The following is a 14,404-nucleotide window of genomic DNA, read 5'->3' as shown; positions in this document are numbered from 1 at the left end:
CATATTTTAAATATCCCACAACCAAGGCAAAGATCCTAGCATCCTTTATGATGCACGTGAGGGGAGAATCCCAACAAACAAAAAGCAACTGTAGCTTGCGCGCTCTGCCTTTATGTGGGCATTTCAGCACATGCTCATTACTACAGTGGTGATAATAGCAGGGAAGATGCGAAATTCAATAATCCCATTCTATTTTTATTTCAAATAAACAACAGAGCCATAAAACCTTCCAGATACTGCCATATTTTGAAATAAAATTACAGCTCTCTTCTAGCACTACACAGAACAATTTATTGCACTTGAATAATTACTCCATCTGAATAAAGTCCATATGTTTCAAATAAACCTGAGAGATGCTTGTTTTTCTCATCTATTCTCCCAGTTAAACAATATACTAATTAGTCACATATTTCATAAAAGTTACAGGGATGTAATAGCAGCTTGTAAATTGCCTCACATTACATAATATATGATTTCATCAATCATCACAAAGCACAAAACAATGGGTAAAAATTAAACTATAAAACATACCCTGAACTAAATGTATCATTTTGTTTTTTTTTTTTTAAAGAAGCAGCGACAGCCTGACATGTAAAAATAAAAAAAGAGGAAATGCTTTCCATGAAGAGACAGGCCATTTTGTTTAGATTGCAACCATCTTTGGAAACGTTAAGAGATATGCAGAGAAAACAGGATCACACAGCCACTGATTTCCATTTTTAAGAGGGATTATTAGCTAACCAACCAGTTGAGATTTGATTACATATCAAAGGTCTCTGTTTCATGTGGGGGAGGGAAAGGGCGCAGGATCAGGATGAAGAAAAACCACTAACAAAATTAGACATTGAACTGCTTTCTACTCCTTAGGTGACATTAAAGTAAAAGAGGCATTCATTTGCATTGCATATATTTACAACTCTATTATAGACTACATTGCATCTGTTTTCTTCCACCAAATTCCCTGTACCAAAGCCAGAGAAATTAGACAGCATTAATCAAACATATGCAATTTGAAAATCTTTCCCAGAAAATGAAATCTGTTTTCTCTATTAAGGCTAAATTCTGTATGGTACACAATTCTTAAGCTACTCTTTGCCATAACCCACAGATTCCCACACCCAGCACACTCACAATAGCCAATACTCAAGACTTATTTCTTCCATCTAGAAACAGACACAAACATACACACAAAATATTCTCATACTTGCTAAGTCTTATACAATAAGAAAAATTGCTACTTTAGTACAGAATAGTCAAAAAGCACACTCATAAAATATCATAAATATTAATACCAAATTCTAAGGATTCAGAAGAAGGTATTTTTCTTTACATTATTTTTCTAACAAAACATATATTTTCCCTGGGCTTATTTCATCAGTTCCCAAAGATATAAGACCTCACATCAATAGGAAATTCCATTCAGTTATCAAAATCTGGTCTTATCAAAATACTTGGAATCACTCAATCAACTTTTCAAACAGCAACTCTAAAAACCATGTATTTAATAATTACCCTCAAAACCTCTTCAAACTTATCTTAATTTCATTTATAGACTCCGAAAATATCACAACGTCTTTAATACCCTGGTGCCCCCTTTTGGTGTAGCTAGATCAAGGTTTTCAGCTAAAAAAAATCATATACACTGTACATATTCATTCACTACACACAGTGTTTAACTTGGGAAACGTTGATCCACATTGCAGATGGCTCATGGTTATTAGAGCTTTTGTTCTGCCTTTACTGTTACCAGTTATTGATCTAAAACATGTGCAAACAAACAAAGCTAACTCTTTTGAGTGGGAAAGGAAAAGCGTCCTTTCCCTTAGACAATTGGCATAGCACCGCTCAGATTCCTTGAGTTCTTGTCCCAGTCTTCATGGTAAATAAGTGACCCGTTACCTTTGCTACAGGACATTCAATGGCTTGCTGCTGGCGGCATTCAGAAGATATTTTGTTTTTTGTCCTCGATACATTTATGCTGTATGTCTGTCTATCATCCTGAGGAAAGAAAGGCCAGTGAACATGTATAGATCCCAACATCTATTGACAAACAGTAAGTTCAAGCGTGGAGACACAGCCTAGTAAACAAGCTTAGTCAACAGGGAAAGTAAAAACTTAGCAGCTTAAAGAGTTGACCAATATTTAAGAAAAGGAAAAGAAATTGAAATATCCTTACGACTTCTCATATGTTAGAGCCGGTAATTATGCTCCAGAAATAAGTTCTCTCCACGTTCAACTGCACTGTATGAAGAAGACGAGCTGATTTCCAGCAGGGATATTGAATCCTTCCATCTGAAGGACCAATCAAGTGTGAAGTACAGTATAGTTTTAGATTCAATTGAAAGGAAAAAGCTTGACTACTAGTTCATAGCATGACAACTTTCATGGATTAGTTCAGACCCTATTCTCCTCCCTGAAAGGGTATCACAGCATGAAGACAGTTTTCAATGCACTAAACTTTAATAGCTGAGTGGGGGAGCCAAAGCTTGCCTTTGGTCTCTATAGAAACAGTATAGCCAAAATTTGAGGCAAAATTAAGGTTTTTGGTCTTAGGTGCTGTATCTCCACTCAGAGGTTTCTTTTCGCAAACAGACTTTGGCCTCATCAAATGTATATTCTTTTGGGCAGCTACTGTAAAAGAGAAGAGGCAAAACCTACTTCATTATTTTCGCCTCTGCAATCCACACAGGCAGCTATTTCAAAGAAATAGCAGCAAGCCAGATGTGTGGCAGCTGGTGTCACAGGCAGGTGGAATGAGCCTCGGAGGAAAGATGTTTCTTCTGTCATTGTGATGGTGTGATGGTTGCAGGCATCCAGGGAAAGCTGTAGCTGCTTAAAAGCCAGTGACCACTGCACTGTGCTCACAGCAGCACTCATGCCTGGGCAGCCCCCTCCCCTCCCTTTCCCCTCTGCCTTCCACAGTTAGCTGGGCCTTGGAGATTTTCCCACAGAGGCCACCACAGCATTCCCTGACTAGATCCCTGACCCCCCCCCACCTCTGAATCCAAACTGAGTACACTGCTGAAAGAAAGAAGTGTTCAGTAACTGGGAGGAGGGGTTATTTAAGGTGGTAGAAGACAAGCTTTTATTACATTTTTACTTAGTAATTTGTTATTGACTTATTTATTTTACATCACAACTGCATTTTCCCATCTTTTCTCCTCCCATTCCCTTCCCCCACTTCCCCTCTGCCCCCCACCCCCTCAATCCACTCCTCCTCTGTTTCTGTTCAGAAATGGACAGGCCTCCCATGGGTATCAACAAAGCAAGGCATATCAAGTTGCAGTAAGACTAAGTTCCTCCCCTTGTATTAAGGCTGGGCAAGGCAAGCCAGCATGAGGAGTAGTATCCCTAGAGCCAGCCAAAGCTTTACGGACAGCCTCTGTTCCCATTGTTAAGAGTCCCAAAATAGACAAAACTACACAACTGTCACATATTTGTAGAAGGCCTAGGTTGGTACCATACAGAGTCCCTGGTTGTTGGTTCCTGTGAGTTCCTATGAGCCGACTAGACATTTCTGTGGTTTTCCTGCCGTGTCCTTGAACCCCCTTCCTCCCTCTCTTCAGCAGGGTTTCCTGAGCTCAGTCTATTGCTTGACTGTGGGGCTCTGCATCTGTTTCCATCAGTAACTGGGCAAAGAAGACTCACTGATGACAATTGTGGTAATCCCCAATCTGATCACAGGAGAGGGCCAGTTCAGGCTTTGTATCCATTACTTCTAGGAGTCTTTGCTTGGGTCATGACCCCCGAATGCCCCCTCCGTATCAAGACATCTTCTTTCAGTATTCTCCTCCTCTACCCATCCCCCCCAACCTCATCCCTCAAGTTCCCATCCCCACCCTCCCCCCCAGTCCACCCAGGAGATCTCTCCTATTTCCCCATCCCAGGGAGAACCATGCATCCACCCTTGAGGTCTTCTTGTTACCTAGCCTCTCCTGGTCTATGGATTATAGCATTGTTACCCTTTACTTTACAGCTAATATCCACTTATAAGTGAGTACATACCATGTTTGTATTTCATAGTCTGGGTTACCACACTCAGGATGTTTGGGTTTTTTTGTTGTTGTCGTTTTTGTTTTGTTTTGTAGTTCCATATACTTGCCTACAAATTTCCTGATGTCATTGTTTTTAACAGCTGAATAATAATACTCCCTTGTGTAAATATAGCATATTTTCTTTATCCATTCCTTGATTGAGGGGGCATTTAGGTTTTCTCCAGTTCCTGGCTATTATTAATAAGGCTGCTATAAACATAGTTGGTCAAGTGTCCTTGTGGTATGAATGTACATACTTTGGGTGTATACCGGAGTGATATAGCTGGGTCTGGAGTTAAACAATTGGTTCCCAAATTTCTGAGAAATATGCCATGTAGATTTCCAAAGTGACTGTACAATGCGGGAGTGTTCCCCTTGTTCCACATCCTTTCCAGCATAAACTGTCAATTGTGTTTTTGATCTTAGCCATTCTGGCAGGTATAAGACAGAATCTCAGAGACGTTTTGATTTGTATTTTCCTCATGGCTAAGGATGTTGAACATTTATTTATTTATTTATTTATTTATTTATTTATTTATTTAAGTGTTTCCCAGACATTTGAGATTCCTCTGTTGAGAATTTTCTGTTTAGATCTGCACCCCATTTTTAATTGGATTATATGGTTTTTTGATGTCTAGTGTTTTGGTTTCTTTATATATTTTGTGGCAGGCAGATTTTAATAGGGACTTTTAAATCTATCATATAGACATGTATTTAGTTCTTTGGCTTACCATTTAACTTCTAGGAATGTATCCTAAGGCAGCAAGTAAAGATGTGCATAACAAAAATCACAAAGCTTTTATTATTATATGTATTAATAAAGAAGAAAACTAATCTGAATAAGGATTTTAAAAGCATTGGGCTATTCATCTAATGGATTATGAAGTAGCTTTAGACATTACTTTTGAGAAGAATATTAACATAAAAGCACACCAAGAGTTGAAAGATAACAAGTCTAAAAATCTTCATTAATGTCATGGGTCAAACTAATATGTATTTATAGCCATTCAAACTAAACAAAATCAAAGAGAGCTGAAAGCAGAAATTCACTGCAAGCAAAGAATAAGTAACTGTTAAGTTTTCACACACACACCCAGGCTTATTTGCTTTGCATATACAAATAATAATAATCAGTAAGTTTAACACAAGTCACAAAATAAAATTCTAACCATCTTTCATATTGTTTTCCACAATTCCTGTAGATAAGATACAAAATAGATTTAAGTAGTTATTTAGAATTCTCTTCCCTAGCAATAAACAAGGCTTTCAACTGAAGTTTGAGGTGTCATCTGCTACAGATGAAGGACCTCCAGCCAGCAAAGAAGCCATGGTTTTCCTTTCTTTTCCTCTTTTAGACCTTCAGCCCCTTTCATAAATCACTAATAGTTTGTTACACTATGTCCAGCTGCAATAACAATGGAGGATGACAGGTTAAACTGAAATCTGAGACAAACAATGAATCCTTTTAGTATAAAACACACATTTCATGAAACATTATGCTAAACATAAAATGCTGCTGAGAGGTAGTAACTTGTAGTTTTCATTTCTCATTTAACACAACCTCCTGCATGTTGACTTGCTGTGTGGGAAGCCCTAGTTCAGAAATACAGAAGGATAAGGCAAAGATGTGAGGGAGACCACAGACTTCTTTCTGGACCGATCCTGCTGTAAATTGGCTTTTCACAATCCAGGACAAGCAGATGTTCAAAGATGTCTCTTTCAGAGATGCTTTTGTGATTTCTTCTGAAATCCCCACATTACAGAAGACCCCTAACCTGCAGTCCCCTCCTGCACGTGCAGCTCTTGTCTGATCCTTAGGGTACACAGCACAACCCTCTCTCTGCCAGCTTCTGGAGCACTGGGAAGCCTTTTACATTTACTTACCAGGTGAGAATCACACGCTGTCTCACAATGTCTGCCCAGCCCCAGGGGACAGATATCAAGGTTTCTTAAGTGCCCCTTGAAATTCCTCTCTCCTGCCTTGATGTGGAAGAAGCCCCTTCACTCATACCCCCAAACAGCACAGCCATCTTGAAAGAAATGTTCCTTATACATTTTTTTTCTTCTAGTTTCCAAGACCCAGACCTGTTTTAACCCTTGCTGCCAGGAAAGAATGTAAGGGTTTGATGGCTCAGCCAAAGTTGGAATAGAATTCTTGTTACTCACACCTGCCGGGCTTCCCCCAGTCAGCTATTGCACATGTTCAGTTGTGACCCTTCCTGACCATCCTCATACTTTCCCCTCACATCAATATTTGTGGCTCTCAAAACAAATGACACTTGGAAAATCCAGTGGAGTCCTGGGCCAGTTTGGCATTAGTATCATCTGGGAGCTTGTTGGAAATGCACCTTCCTGGCATTTCCTCTGCACTGAGTTTGAGTCCATGAGCAATCCCTCTGGGCTTCAGCAGACCTACCAGGGTTTGTAACAGGCTATCATTTGGGCCAACAGCCAGCTCCCAAATCATGACACAGAGACTTATTGTTATGTTATTAATGTTCAGCCTTACCTTGTGCTTGTCCTTTGTCCCACTCAATCTTAGAACTTAAATTAACCTGTTACTCTTCATTTACATTTTCCTGGGGCTTTTTACCCTTTTTTTCATTCTGTATGTCTCATTCCATATCTAAGTGGCTGGTGGCTGCTGGCTGGCTCTGGGCACCTCCCTCTCTTTGCTCCATTATTTGCTCCCTCCTTTGAGCCTAGATTTCTTTTCCTACTTATTCTCTTTGACTTCAAGCCCCACCTATCCTGCTTCTGCCTAACTACTGGCCACCTTAGGCAGGCAAGGTAAAACAAATACAACACATCTTTACAGGATTAAACAAATACAGCATAAACAAATATAAGACATCTTTGCATAGTTAAAGTATTATTCTGCAACATAAAGAAATTTAACACAACTTTACATGGTTAAAATAATATCCCCATGGATGTTCAGGCTTGAGGGCTTGAATGTTCTATCGTCCTTCTTTGCAAAGTTACATCATTCTGTTCATACCATGCTCTCCAGTCAGAAAATAAACTTAATCTCAAATTTACATAAAACAGCAAGATTCAGATTGAAATTCCTTAGCCTTCTTACTACCAAGACTAGAGACATCGCTGTAGTTCTGCTCAAGTCTTTTCTACATACTAGAGAAGCTACACCTTCCCACATAGAGTCTTGACACCCGCGCTCTGGATCAGCCTCTCTACCTCTTTGGGAATGTGGTTGTATACTTTTCTCAGTAAAATGAATGCTCTCCCTAGGGTTTCAAGACTCTTTTCCTAAAATATATCCACATAGCTTCCTTTTTCAGGAGTCATGCTTGAGCTGGTTTCCAATTCCCCATGCAAGTTCTCAAAGAAGCCTTGAAACTTATTGCTTCAATTTCTGTATCTATGTTAGTATCGCACTCTGAATTTTTTCCTCCTGAAAATATTATTAGAAGACTACCTGTGATCTCCACATCACTAAGTGCCATTGGACACTTTATGGTTTTCATCTCACTGCATATATAACAGAATTCTCTTCAATGGGGAAAATAGTTTGTCGTTTTGCTATCCAATATGACAGTCACACAGCATATGTGGCTACTGATAATTAAATGTAGCTAGTATGATGGGATGCTGAATTTCTGATTTGATTGAATTTAGTTTGAAATGGTCACATATGGCTCATGGCTACTATATTTATTGGTCAAGCCATTCTAGACTTTGGGCCACACCTTTTTCCTTAAAGTAATGTCTTTATGTTGAATTTCATATTGTACCATTTTAGAAATCTTCTGAACCTCCATTGACTGCTATTTTGCTACTGGATAGCTTAAGGTTCTGCTGCCGCCCCTGATCTTTATGCTTTATATTCCAGGCTTCACCAAGCATCTATAGAGAGATCAATCAGAAATTTGTATACCCAGAGAAAGTTTGTGCATGTTCCTTAAATTTTATGTCTATTAATTAAGCTTATTAACAAAGATAAATAGGATTTTTCTTCTAAGGTTATAGTTAAAATTAGTGTTCCCAATGCTACTTTTCTGAAAAAGAATTTGGAAAAAAAAGCATATCAATTTTATTCTTAGGAAACAAGCTACCTACACAAGCAGTTCTGAATAGCCTTAGCTCTTTGTTTACACTAAGCTTGCTGCTTGACAGACAAAACAAATAAGCTGAGGCCACCTATCTGGGCTGGTGTCCCAGATATCCCTTCATAAGTCTTTCCTCATTTTTATGAGACTATATCCATTGAATATAGTTTTGGGATTCCTAGAAACATTTTCATACAAGAGTGCATAATGTATGTTGAGGGCCAGCAAGATTGTTTGTCAGGAAAAGGGACTTGCCACACAACAGTTCCGTTCGCAGAACCCATGGAATGGTAGAGGAAAGAAGTCTACAAAATTGTCTTCTAACTTCTACATCTATATCATAACGCATACATGTGTGTACATATGAACACACACCATACACACACCATAGATTTTTACAATAATGTAAACTGAGCATAGTCTTCAATGCTGCTCTGCTCCCTGAATTCTCTCTTCTCCCTCCTCCCATCAGTCCGTGCATGCATACATGACTTTGTGTAATTGGATAAAATCCAGAATCAAATAAGGGACATATGCAATATTTACCTTTCTAAACTTTACTTAATTTATTAAAGATGATTACTTCCACTTGTATCCTATTTCTCTTAAAGGTACGATTTCATTCTTCTTTATGGCTGAATAGAACTCTATTGTATATACATGCCATATTTTCTTTATCTATTACTACAACAATAGAGTAGTTAAAGGGTGGTTCCATACCTTGACCATTCTGAATGGTGCTGCAATAAACATCGATGTGCAAGCATTTCTGTCATATATTGGCTCAGTGCTTCTCTCTGTGTGTAGTTTTCATTTGTTTTGGGAGCTTTTTTGTTGTATGAAGTGCTTGTGATTGAACCTTGATTCTTAGATAAACTGTACAAGTGTTCTATCACTAACCTATTTCCCTAGACTCTCCCTCTATATTTTACCTGATGATTTCTCCTTCCTTCCTGAACCAAGGATTTTTGCTTCCTAAGCTAGGCTTTTCATTCATGGGAAAACTCTAAACATACAGTGATTGCCCTTCAAGAAGACTCATTCCTGATTGACATATAACATATAAAACTTCCATCCACCACTTTTTATGTGTATGCACGTAAGCAAATGCATGCATACTTTTACTGTTAGTACTGGATTTGTATCTTAGCACTTTTACTTGTTGTTCTATTTTTGTGATCTCAACAAATGTGCTTAACCCTCTCCAATGCTAGCGTTCTAATCCCTAAAATCGCATGTTTTACAGAAGCCTTGGGATTGATCTCCAGCACTTCAGAAACCAATTGTGTCAAAGCATGCCAGTAATCTCAGCACTTTGTAGAGGCACGGGGAATAGATGTTCAAGGTCATTCTCAGTTACACAGTGAATTCAAGGCCAGGCTGAGATACACCTGATACTGTCTCAAACAAACAAACAAACAAGCAAACAAGCAACACGTTTCATGAGGGTGCTCTGCGGATTAATTATACATGTGAGAAAAAGAGATGTTAATGTTAATTTATATATATATATGGAAAATTGGGGAAAAGGAGTTCATACATATAGGTCAACTCTTACCCCATTTCTTTCTTTGAGGGTATCTCACACAATGTATACAGACATAAACCATTACATTCTATCCAATAAATGTACAACTTTTGTGATCTGAAGTGTAAGCCTTATAAAAATCCAGGCATACAGTGAGAATGGTGTGGGGTCTCGACAGAACCCTGCAAAAAGAAAAGATTGTTGTTTCTGTCTAGAAAGTCTTGGCACAAGGACAAAGAAAACACCCAGAAAATAACATGACAAGTGATTACAGTCTCTAGGGGGTATAATTAATAAAAAAAAAATACAAATTAAATTCAAGTGACTTGATAAAAGTGTAATTTGATATAGACCATTCTCCAGCAGCTAGTGCCCTAGAGTGTGCTTCTCTGTCCTTTAACCAGATGTTGTTGCTGCTGCTGTCCACTTCCTCCCCCTTCTCTTCCCTCCTCCTTCCCCCATTTCTTTTTGAGACAAGTTCTCACTCTGTAGCCCAGCTGCTCTGAACCTCACCAGGGAGCCAAGGCTGGCCCTGAATTCATGGCACATTTTCTGCCTCAGCTTATGGAAGTATTGGCTTTTAGTCAGTTTTTTCTCTCTCTATACTCAGCCACATGATAAAGTTTACTGTCTTAATCTAGTATGGTAAAAATTAATAATAATAACAATAACTAATAATGTATCAGAAGAATGATAATAAAATACTGTAGTAAGGCTGCTAGCATTGTAGTCCTCTTCAAAGTCTCCTTTCTAACTTTTCTAATTATGTGAGCCACTTAGCATTCTTGCAGTGAATTCCTTTTCATCTTAGGCAAAACTAGTTACCATTTGTAACCAAAGACAGCTAGATGTCATAATAGATACTCTCCAAAATCAAATGTATCTGTAAACAAAGGAAAAAAACAGGTAAATGATAAAAACATAAAGATTGGTGAGTTTATTGAAAATAGTTGAAACTTGTACACATTAAAATATTGGGAAATATGTGGGCTGGGGAGGTGGCTCAGTGGGAAGAATGCTTATTGTACAAGCACAAGGACCTGAGTTAAGTGCTTTGAAGGCCAGATGTGGCAGCACAGCTGTAATTCCAGAGCTGAGGAAGTGGAGACAGGAGAATAGCTTGGGCTTACTGGCCAGCATATTGCTTTTAGTAGCATCTGCATGTTGTTTTGGGCTTTTTCTTCGGCTCTTTTTTTCCCTGTTTGCATGCTTTGTCCTATTCTGATTTGTTTGTTTAATTTTGCCACTTTAAATATTGTTATTTAGATGTTTGTTTGTATACTAATGTGTATGTGTGTGGGGGAGTGGATTTGGGTGGGTGGGAAAATGGGAAGGGTCTGGGAGGAACTGGGGGAGGGAAAACCATAATCAGAATGTATTACATGAAAGAAGAATCTAATTTTAGCTCATCAAATGTGAAAGCTTTCAAGGACTCAGGTGGCCTTGTTGCCAACACAGCTGGGCCTACATATAAACAGTCATATATAAAAGACTGACAGCTGGCACTGATTTGGGTATTACCTATGACTGTGTGGGAGCCTTCTAGCATTGAAAGTTGTAAATACTTGCCAATCGCCAGAGCAACTGGCAATTGCTTTCACTGACTCAGAACAATTAATTGTGGATGCTGTGAAGAATGAAGTTTCAATGAACTCCACCAAGACAGTTTTTTTTTATGCCAAACATCTGGTTGGGCGCAGGTTTGACCATGCTGTTATTGAGTGTGATATGAAGCACTGGTCCTTCATGGTGGTGAATGATGTCTATAGGCCCAAGGTCCAAGTAGAAAAGGAACGAGAGACTTGTTACCATTGACTGTAAGCAATAGCAACAAAAGATGCTGCAACTATTGGGGGGGGGCTCAATGTACTGAATTTTATCAATGAACCTGCTGCTGCTTTGGCTTATGGCTTAGATAAGATTAGAGCTGAAAGGAATGGTTCAAATATATTTATTTGGAAGGGGGCAATTTGATGTATCAATTCTCGCTATTGAGAATGGAAATTTTCAGGTGAAATCTACAGCTGGAGATACCAACTTGGATGAAGAAGACTGACTATCTAGTGGTCTACCATTTTATTGCTGAGTCTAAATGCAAGAACAAGAAGGACATTGGTGAGAACAAGAGAGGTATCCTACATCTGCACTGCTTGTAAATGTGCTAAATGTACCCTCTCCTCCAGTACCTAGGCCAGTGTTGAGATTGAATCTCTCATGAGGGAATTGTCTTCTATGCCTCTATTACCTGGTCTTGATTTGAAGACTTGAATGCTGACCTGTTCCATGGCACTATGAATCCTGTAGAAAAACCACTGTGTGATGCCAAATTACACAAGTCACAGATCCATGATATTGTCCATTGGGTGATCCCAGCAAGATCCAGAAGTTTCTAAAAGAATTTTTCAATGGAAAAGACTTGAATGTGAGCATTAACTCTGATGAAGCAGATGAAGCAGCTGTCCAAGAGGCCCTTCAGTCTGGAGACAAGTCTGAGGATGTTCAGGATTTGCAGCTCTCAGATGTCTCTCTTCTTCCTCTTGGTATTGAAACTGATGGTGGAATCATGGATCACCAAGCATGATACTATAATTCCTATCTAGCAGACAGACCTTTAGCACCTACTCTGACAACTAGCTGAGTGTGATCGTTCAGTTATATGAATGTGAAAAAGGCAGGACTAAGGATAAAAATCTGCCTGCAAAATTTGAACTCATAAATATATCTCCAGCACCCCCGTGTATTCTTAAGAACGAAGTCCCTTTGACATTGATGCCAATGGCATTCTCACTGTTTCTGCCGTAGATAAGAACACAGGAAAGGAGAACAAGATCAGTGTCACTGATGACAAGGGCCACTTGAGCAAGGAGTACATGACTCAGGAAGCTGAGAAGCACAAAGCTGAAGATGAGAAGCAGAAAGATAAGGTACCACCCCAAAGTTCACTGTAATCCTATGGGTTCAGCATGACAGCAAGAGCTGAAGTTAAGAAACTTCAAGGTAAGATCAATGAGAAGAAACAGAAGATTCTAGACAAGTACGATGAAATTACCAGTTGGCTGGAAAAGAATCAAACTACAGAGAAGGAAGGAGCTGAACAGTGGCAGAGCAAACTGGAGGAAGTCTGCAACCCCATCATTACCCCATCATTAACAAGCTGTACCAGAGCTTGTTAATGCTAGGGAGGTGGCATGCTAGGGAGAATATTTCAGGGCTTTCTTGGTGGGGACCATCTTTCTGGTGGTGCATCTTCAGGACCCACCATCAAAGACGTTGGTTAAGTGAATCTCACAAGAGATGTAGCATTGTTCCACAGGGGAACATGTGAAGGACCCAAATCTACCAAGTACTGTGGCAGTTTTAAAGTTAAGCTGCTACAGTAAATCGTGGGGCATTCCACACTACTTGAACATGGAACATGCCCAGAGGGAAAAGAGACAAAACATTGAACTTTATAAGTACTGTATCCTAAGTGGAAATGCAATATGTAAAATAAATCAATTTAGCATTGGTTAAAATGTATTTTCAGTTAAAAACCAAAAGCAATCCAACATACAAGAAAGTAGAAAAATTTAAATTATTTAACTAAGGTATGTTTCACAGATTAAAACTGTATAAGTAGTAAGTGCATATGCTGGTGAGGTTTTAAGCATGGATAACCTATTATAGCTGTCACCTGGTTTCTGAAAATGTTTGAAGCTGTTCTCCTAACTAGATGTGATGATGCTTACCCACTGTCACAGGCTTTCAGTTGTTGTTAAGTCTACTCTGCATTATTTCTAATTCCTGGAAGGTAATTTGCCTTTCTTCTTTTTTTTTTTTAATATTATTTTGTCTCCATTATCCTGGATTTTACAAAATTACCCTGAAGATAGCCGGCTATTCATGAATATTTGTGATATTCTTGAATCTGAATATTAATATCATACATCTCATTCGTAACACAATCAGCCACACTCTCAAGTTTCTAAATTTTTTTTTAATTCTGTATATTCCTCTACCTTTGAAATTCCCATTAGATTAAATGCTAGGCTTTCTTATTCTGTCTTCCATGTCTTTCCAGAAATCAAGTTATCAGCATTGTTAACATACACCTATTCAAAGTGTATACTTTCATGAGTTATATCTAATATTTATACTAGAATAATAATCTAGTTTCTATCACCCTCAATAGTTCCATTGTGCCTTTCTGGATAAAGCAATTAGCTTTATCCAGAATGATAGGTGATCATTGATACTTTTAATATTATTGTTTATTTTAATTAGTCTAGATTTTCATAGACACGGAATCACAGGGTTAAAATCTTTATTTATTTTTCCCTCTTTTTAAAAAATTAAATTAAATCTTGCTTTACATGTCAATCCCTGTTCCCTCTCCCTCCCATCCTTCCCTGTAGTCCACCAACCCCCCATCCAATCCTCTTTCTGCTGCCCAAGGAGGGTGAGGCCTTCCATGGCGTATCATCAAAGTTTGTCACATCCCCTGAGTCTAGGCTGAGAGAGTATCCCTCTATGTGGAATGGGATCCTAAAGTCTATTTGTCCTCTAGGGATAAATACTGATCCACTACCAGAGGCCCCATAGACTGCCCAGTCCTCCTAACTGACACCCACATTCAGGGGGTCTGGGTCAGTCCTATGCTGGTTTCCCAGCTATCAGACTGGGGTTCATGAGCTCCACCTTGTTCAGGTCAGCTGTATTTGTGGGTTTCTCCAGCCTGGACTTGACCTCTTTGCTCATCACTCCTCCCTCTCTACAACTGGATTCCAGGAATT

The 14,404-nt window shown here is 38.9% G+C and overlaps 1 pseudogene; it reads left to right on the top strand.

The window, feature by feature from the left end:
- The first annotated feature begins 6,306 nt into the window (after positions 1 to 6,306).
- Positions 6,307 to 12,805, top strand: LOC127217841 (heat shock cognate 71 kDa protein-like; annotated as a pseudogene).
- The last annotated feature ends 1,599 nt before the right edge of the window (positions 12,806 to 14,404 follow it).

Source organism: Phodopus roborovskii, unplaced genomic scaffold (assembly GCF_943737965.1).
Source record: "Phodopus roborovskii unplaced genomic scaffold, PHOROB, whole genome shotgun sequence".
In the NCBI taxonomy this organism is placed as follows: domain Eukaryota; kingdom Metazoa; phylum Chordata; class Mammalia; order Rodentia; family Cricetidae; genus Phodopus; species Phodopus roborovskii.
The sequence above is the reverse complement of the archived record's forward strand: the minus strand, read 5'-3'. Positions and strand labels throughout refer to the sequence as shown.